The 8,578-nt window shown below is 40.1% G+C and overlaps 1 pseudogene across 1 annotated transcript; it reads left to right on the top strand.

Annotated features, from left to right (window-relative positions):
* LOC102174809 lies at nucleotides 5,459-5,796 on the top strand (annotated as a pseudogene). The gene has a single exon (XR_001295620.2). The product of XR_001295620.2 is annotated as an NADH dehydrogenase [ubiquinone] 1 alpha subcomplex subunit 3 pseudogene (transcript).

The following is an 8,578-nucleotide window of genomic DNA, read 5'->3' as shown; positions in this document are numbered from 1 at the left end:
TTTGGCTTATAGAAGAACACAGGATGAATCTGTTTCTTATTCTGTGTAACTGCTTTCAGATATTTGAAGGAACTTCTCTGAAGGCATTTTTCTCTTCTTTCTGTGTATTCTTTTCAATGTTCCTCTTAAAACGTGGTCCTGTGAATTAAACACTGTTCCAGATTTGGTCCAGTTAACAAAGAATAGACTCTCTCACTGCAATAATCTAGGAACCATGCATTTGTTAATATTATAAAAAAATCATATAAGCAACCCCACCCCGTTATTCTTACATAGGAAGGTTACAGTCAACAAAAAAAAACCTTTGTTGTTTTTTAAATAAAATGCTATTACATCAAGTCTAGGTTTTCAGTCATTTTAGCGTTGGTCATCTCTTTCACTGAAATTCTATTTCTCAGACTTTAACTCTTGAAGGAAGATCTTGCTTTTTAATTCATGAAATTTATTAAATATTATATTTCTAACATTTAACAGGATATTTATATAAATATGTTATTTAATCTTATAACATCTTGCTTATACTATCCTTGGTCTTATTAATTAAATAGAGTTCTTTGGAACATTCTTTGTGAATTTGGTAATATGGGGTGCTGAATTTTTAAAGTTTGCTTTTATTTCAAGGTGTAGTATAGCTTTCCATATAAAATATGGGAAACTGTATCTATATATTGAAAATAGTACCTGATAAGGGATGGGTCATAGCAGGGTGGAGGATGTATGATGGGAGCAAGACTTCCCTGAGTTATCTGAGTATACCTTTTAATATGGTTTTACTTTATGAGTGTAAATAAATGAAAAAGTATAGTCTAAAAAACTAAATCTAATTTCACATCAAATTAATAACATAACTATATGGAGAAAGGGCTTTCCTGGTAGCTCAGATGGTAAAGAATCTGCCTGCAATGTAGGAGATCTGGGTTCGATCCCTGGTTCAGGAAGATTCCCCTTGAGAAAGGAAAGGCAACCCACTCCAGTATGCTTGCCTGGAGAATTCCATGGACAGAGGAGCCTGGAGGGCTATACTCCATGAGGCTGCAAGGAGTCGGACACAACTGAACAACTAACACACATACAGATAAAATGATTAATTCATTTCCTGACTGGAGACTATGGTGGATTTACTGTGTTAAATTATCTCAACTGGACCTGTTTCCCAGAATCCTCTTACATCCTTTACCTGCTGACCATCTCCTTAAGTATATCCCATTGTTGCTGGTCAGTCACTAAATCCTGTCCAAGTCTTTGTGACCCCCATGGACTGCAGCATGCCAGCCTCCTCTGTCCTCCACTGTCTTCCAGTTTGATCAAATTCATGTCCATTGAGTCAACGACGCTATCTAACCATGTCAACTTCTGCTGGCCCCTTTTCCTTTTGCCTTCAATCTTTCCCAGCATCAGGGTCTTTTCCAATGAGCTGATTCTTCATGTCAGTGGCCAAAGTATTGGAGCTTCAGCATCAGTCCTTCCAATGAATATTGAGAGTTGATTTCCTTTAGGATTGACTGGTTTGATCTCTTTGCTGTCCAAGGGACTCTCAAGAGTCTTCTCCAGAACCACAGTTTGGAAGCATCAGTTCCCTAATGCCCAGCCTTTTTCATGGTTCAACTTTCATATCTGTACATGACTACTGGAAAACCATAGCTTTGACTATACAGACCTTTGTTCAAAAAGTGATGTCTCTGCTTTTTCATATGGTGTCTAGGTTTGTCATAGCTTTTCTTCCAAGGAGCAAGCATATTTTAATTTCACGGCTGTGGTCAACATCCACAGTGATTTTGGAGCCCAAGAAAATAAAATCTGTCACTGCTTCCACTTTTTCTCCTTCTGTTTGCCATGAAGTGATGGGAGAGGATGCCATGATCTTAGATTTTTGAATGTTGAGGTTTAAGCCAGCCTTTTCGCTCTCCTCTTTCGCCTTCATCAAGAGGCTCCTTAGTTCCTTTTCACTTTCTCCCACTAGAGTGATATCATCTAAGGTTGTTGACATCTCTCCTGTCAGTCTGGATTCCAGCTTTCGATTTATCCAGCCTGATATTTTGCATGATGTGCTCTACATATAAGTTAAATAGGCAGAGTGACACCATTCAGCCTTGTCATATTCCTTTCCCAATTTGGAACCAGTCCGTTGTTCCATGTCCAGTTCTAACTGTTGCATCTTGACATCCATGCAGGTTTCTCAGGAGGCAGGTAAGATGGTCTGGCATTCCCATCTCTTTAAGAATTTTCCACAGTTTTTTGTAATCCACACAGTCAAGGAAGGACTTTAGCTTAGTCAATGAAGCAGAAGTAGATGTTTTTTGTAATTCCCTTGCTTTCTTCATAATACAATGGATGTTGGCAATTTGATCTCTGGTTCCTCTGCCTTTTCAAAATTCAGGTTGTACATCTAAAAGTTCTCAGTTCATGTATTACTGAAGTCTAGCTTGAAGGATTTTGAGAATAACCTTGCTAGCATGTGAAATGAGTGAAACTGTGTGGTAATTTGAACAGTTTTTGGTATTGCTTTTCTTTGGGATTGAAATGAAAACTGAACTTTTTCAATCCTGTGGCTACTGCTGAGTTGTCCAAATTTCGTGACATATTGAGTGCAGCACTTTAGCAGCAGCATCTTTTAGGATTTGAAATAGCTCAGCTGGACTTCTGTTATCTTCACTAGGTTTGTTCATAGTAATGCTTTCTAAAGCCCTCTTGACTTCACACTCCAGGATGTCTGGCTCTAGGTGAGTGACCACACCATCATGGTTATCTAAGTCATTAAGACCTTTTTTGTACAGTTCTTCTCTGTATTCTTGTCACCACTTCTTCATCTGTTCTGCTTCTGTTAGGTCCTTATAGCTTCTTGATCTGTTCTGCTTCTGTTAGGTCCTTATAGCTTCTGCCATTTATAGTGCCCATTCTTGCATAAAATGTTCACTTGATGTCTCCAGTTTTCTTGAAGAGATCTCTAGTGTTTCTGATTCTATTGTTTTCCTCTATTTCTTTGCATTGTTACTCTTGCCTGGAAAATCCCATGGATGGAGGAGCCTGGTGGGCTGCAGTCCATGGGGTCACTGAGGGTCAGACATGACTGAGTGACTTCACTTTGACTTTTCACTTTCATGCATTGGAGAAGGAAATGGCAACCCACTCTAGTGTTCTTGCCTGGAGAATCTCAGTGATGGGGGAGCCTGGTGGGCTGCCGTCTATGGGGTCGGACAGAGTCGGACACGACTGAAGTGACTTAGCAGCAGCAGCATATTTCTCCTTGCTCTTCCCTGGAACTCTATATTCAGTTAGATATATCTTTCTTTTTCTCTCTTTCCTTTCGCTTCTCTTCTTTCCTCAGTTAATTGTAAAATCTCCTCAGATAACCACTTTTCCTTTTTACGTTTATTTTTCTTTGGGATGGTTTTGGTCACTGCCTCCTGCACAGCATTACAAACTTCCATCCACAGTTCTTCAGGCACTCTTATCTACCAGATCTAATCCTTTGAATCTATCTGTCACCTCCACCATATAATCATTAGAGATTTGATTTAGGTCATATCTGAATGGCCTAGTGGTTTTCCCTACTTTCTTCAATTTGAGCCTGGATTTTGCAAAAAGGAGCTGATCCTCTGAGCCAGAATCAGTTAGCTCTAGGTTTTGTTTTTGCTGACTGCATAGAGCTTCTCCATCTTCGACTGCGAAGAACATAATCAGTCTGATTTCAGTATTGACCATCTAGTGATGTCCATGTGTAGATCATCTCTTGGGTTGTTGGAAAAAGGTGTTTCCTATGATCAGTGTGTTCTCTTGGCAAAACTTTGTTAGTCTTTACCCTGCATCATTTTGTACACCATCGCCAAACTTACATGTTATTCCAGGTATCTCTTGAGTCCCTACTTTTGCATTCCAATCCCCCATGATAGAAAGGACCTCTTTTTTTATGTTAGTTCTAGAAGGTCTTGCAGGTCTTCATAGAACTGGTCAACTTCAGCTTCTTCAGCATCTGTGGTTGGGGCATATGTTTGGATTACTGTGATATTGAATGGTTGGCCTTGGAAATAACCAAGATCATTCTGTCATTTGTGAGACTGCACCCAAGTACTGCATTTCGGACTCTTTTGTTGACTATGAGGGCTACTCCATTTCTTTTATGGGATTCCTGCCCACAGTAGTAGATATAATGGTCATCTGAGTCAAGTTGGCCCTTTCCCATCCGTTTTAGTTCACTGATTCCTAATATGGTGATATTCTGCTTGACCACATCCAATTTACTTTGATTCATGGACTTACGTAAGAGGGTACATCTATCCCATGAGAGGATCCAAAGTCTCTTCACCAAAGAGGTAAGAAATGGATTTGTGAGGGTAACTTTTAGAGCTCTTTGGTGGCTCTCTTTCATAAGCCAGAAATGCCAATAACTGCTACCATTTCTATGGAGTGCACTTTTAGCTGTGGTGGAGAGCACCATCTTCTCCTACAGGATGTCCATCATGGGAGTTGTCATGAGACCCCTGGGTGGTGTGAGTTTGACTTATACTGCAGTCCGTCCTCATGGTTTCCAGCAGTAGACCCAGAAACACTGGTCTCACATAGACTGTCTACCCAGATCCTCAGTTGCATAATATCAAATCCCTAACGTAAATAAATTATTTACATTTCCTAGTGCTTCTGCTTCTGATTAAGTACTTACTGGAAAAGAGTCTAAACACAAAATTAATTGCAAATAAATCTTTATTTAGATTTATTGTTGGTAGTAATCTTGGTTTTGTAATTCTGAAACAGTTTGTAGTTATTGCACCATAGAGCAAATGAGTACACATATTGCTATTGGGAATCTGGGTTCATACTATGGAAAAAGTAGAAACACACATGGAATAGGGGAATTTGAAGAAGAATGCTGTGGTGTTGTATTTAATTGGAATGTAGTAGTACTAACATAAGATTTAGTGGGGAAAACACATACACACACACATATATATACACACACACGGACATTGTATAATTTTTAAAAGAATATATGTTAGTTAATATACAGAGGAATGATACAATTAGAAAAATATATGTTAATAAGTATATCAGTTGTGTAAAAACTTGCTGCTATATAAGTGTTGTTGTTCAGTGGCTCAGTTGTGTCCTACTCTTTGCAACCTCGTGGACTGCAGCACGCCAGGCTTCCCTGTCCTTCACCATCTCCCAGAGCTTGCTCAAACTCATGTTATTTGAGTTGGTGATGCCATCCAGTCATCTTATGCTCTGTTGTCCTTTTCACCTCCCACCTTCAATCTTTCCCAGCATCAGGGTCTTTTCCAACAAGTCAGTTCTTTGCATCAGGTGGCCAAAGTAATGGGGCTTCAGCTTCAGCATCAGTCCTTCCAATGAATATTCAGGATTGATTTCCTTTAGGATTGACTGGTTTGATCTCCTTGCAGTCCAAGAGACTCTCAAGAGTCTTCTCCAACACCACAGTTCAAAAGCATCAGTTCGGCTGCCGCCGCCAAGACCAAGATGGCTCAGAGAGTCGCAGCCTTCCTCAAGAATGTCTGGGCCAAAGAACCGGTGCTCGTGGTATCCTTCGCCATTGTGGGCCTCGCTGTAATCCTGCCCACACTCAGCCCCTACACCAAGTACTCGCTCATGATCAACCAGGCCACACCCTACAACTACCCAGTGCCCCTCCGAGACGACGGGAACATGCCCGACGTGCCCAGCCACCCCCAAGACCCCCAGGGCCCGAGCCTGGAGTGGCTGAAGAGACTGTGAGCGCCTCCGTTGACAGGGAGCAGCCCCCGCCCCAATGGCCCCAATGGCCCCAATAAATGTGTGAAAACCGGAAAAAAAAAAAAAGCATCAGTTCCTTGGTGCTCAGTTTTCTTCATGGTCCACCTCTAACATCCATACATGACTGCTGGAAAAACCATAGCTTTGACTATGGACCTTTGTTGGCAAAGATTGTCCCTGCTTTTTAATATGCTGTCTAGGTTTGTCATAGTTTTTCTTCCAAGGAACAAGTGTCTTTTAATTTCATGGCTGCAGTCACCATCTGCAGTGATTTTGGAGCCTCCCAAAATAAAGTCTTTCACTGTTCCCATTGTTTCCCCATCTATTTGCCATGAAATGATGGGACTGGATGCCATGATCTTTGTTTTTTGAATGTTTTGTTTTAAACCCATCTTTTTCACACTCCTCTTTCACTTTCATCAAGAGGCTCTTTGGTTCCTCTTTGCTTTCTGCTGTAAGGGTGATATCATCTGCATATCTGAGGTTATTGATATTTCTCCCAGCAATCCTGATTCCAGCTAGTACTTCATCCAGCCTGGCATTTCCCATGATGTACTCTGTGTAGGAGTTAAATAAGCAGGGTGACAATATACAGCCTTGACGTACTCTTTTCCCAATTTTGAAACAGTCCATTGTTCCATGTCTGGTTCTAACTGTTGTTTCTTGACTGCATACAGGCTTCTCAGGAAGCAGGTGAGGCAGTCTGGTATTCCCATCTCTCAGAATTTTCCACAGTTTGTTGTGATCCGCACAAAGACTTTAGCATAGTCAATGAAGCAGAACTTCTCTTGCTTTTTCGATGATCCAACGGATGTTGCCAATTTGATCTCTGGTTCCTCTGCCTTTTCTAAATCAAACTTGAACATCTGGAAGCTCTGGGCTCACATACTGTTGAAGCCAAGCTTGGAGAATTTTGAGAATACTTTGCTAGTATATGAAATGAGTGCGATTGTGCAGTAGTGTTAATATTCTTTGGCACTGCCTTTCTTTGGGATTGGAATGAAAACTGACCTTTTCCAGTCCTGTGGCCACTGCTGAGTTTTCCAAATTTGCTGGCATATGGAGTGCAGCACTTTCACAGCATCATCTTTTAGGACTTGAAATAGGTCAGCTGGAATTCCGTCACCTCCGCTAGCTTTGTTGGTAGTGATGCTTCCTAAGGCCTAGTTGACTTGGCACTCCAAGATGTCTGGCTCTAGGTGAGTGATCACACCATCGTGGTTATCTGGGTTGTGAAGATCTTTTTTGTATAGCTCTTCTGTGTATTCTTGCCACCATTTCTTAGTATCTTCTGCTTCTGTGAGGTCCATATAGTTTCTGTCCTTTATTGTGCCCATCTTTGCATGAAATATTCCTTTGGTATCTCTAATTCTTGAAGAGATCTCTAGTCTTTCCCATTCTGTTTTTTCCTTTATATCTTTGCATTGTTCCCTTAGGAAGGCTTTCTTATCTCTTCTTGCTATTCTTTGCGACTCTGTATTCAGATGGGTATATCTTTCCTTTTCTCCTTTGCCTTTCACTTCTCTTCTTTTCTCAGCTATTTGTAAGCCCTCCTCAGACAATCATTTTACCTTCTTGGATTTCTTTTTCTTGGGGATCATTTTGATCACCACCTCCTGTACAATATTTCAAACCTCCATCCAAAGTTCTTTAGGCACTCTATCAGATCTAATCCCTTGAATCTATTTTCCGCTTCCACTGTATACTTGTAAAAGATTTGATTTAGGTCATACCTGAATGGTCTAGTGGTTTTCCCTACTTTCTTCGATTTAAGTCTGAATGTGTCAATAAGGAGTTCATTATCTGAGCTACAGTAGATCCTGGTCTTGTTTTTGCTGAATATATAAGCTTCTCCATCTTCAGCTGCAAAGAATATAATCAATCTGATTTGGGTATTGACCATCTGGTGATGTCTAAGTGTAAACTCATCTCTTATGTTGTTGGAAGAGGGTGTTTGCTTTAACCAGTGCGTTCTCTTGGCAAAACTCTGTTAGCCTTTGCCCTGATTCATTTGCTACTCCAAGGCCAAATGCTATATAATTGTGTACAGCTGCCCCTTGAATAACACAGATTGGAGCTGCACAAGGTCACCTATCTATAGGTCTTTTTTAATAGTAAATACTATAGTACTACATGATCCAAGGTTGGTTGAATCCACAGATGCAGAAATGCAAATATAGAGGAATTGTGTATTCAGAGGGCCAACTCTAACTTATACATGGATTTTCAAGGGCAAGGAGGGTCAGTGCCCCAACCCCTGCATTGTTCAAGAGGTCAACATATATCTTCATAAGTATTTATAATCAATATATCTTTATTTATAAAATAGATATCTTTATTTACTTATAAAGATAAATATATATCTTTATTTATGTATCTATACCTATATAGAGTATATATGCATACTATATAACTACTTTTGTGTGTGTGTGTATACGTATGTATATATTTGCATATATATGCTCAGTCGTGTCTGACTGTTTGCCATTCCCTTGACTATAGCCTGCCAGGCTCCTCTGTCCATTGGATTTCCCAGGCAAGAATACTGGAGTGGGTTGCTGTTTCCTCCTCCAGGATATCTTCCCAACCCAAGGATCAAACCCAAGTCTCCTGTGTCTCCTGCATGGGCAGGCAGATTCTTTATCACTGAGCCACCTGGGAAGTCCTGTATATATGTAAGTACTTATGTGTATATATATATCACATATAGAAGTATATAAATATTCATGTGTATATATATATTGCATATAGAAGTATGTAGATACTTAAGTATATGTGTACTCTGTATTGATATAGATGTAGATTCATAGATTGGTATAGATACAGTTCATAG

This window comes from Capra hircus, chromosome 4, assembly GCF_001704415.2.
Source record: "Capra hircus breed San Clemente chromosome 4, ASM170441v1, whole genome shotgun sequence".
Classification (NCBI taxonomy): domain Eukaryota; kingdom Metazoa; phylum Chordata; class Mammalia; order Artiodactyla; family Bovidae; genus Capra; species Capra hircus.
This window is presented reverse-complemented; position numbering and strand designations above follow the sequence as displayed.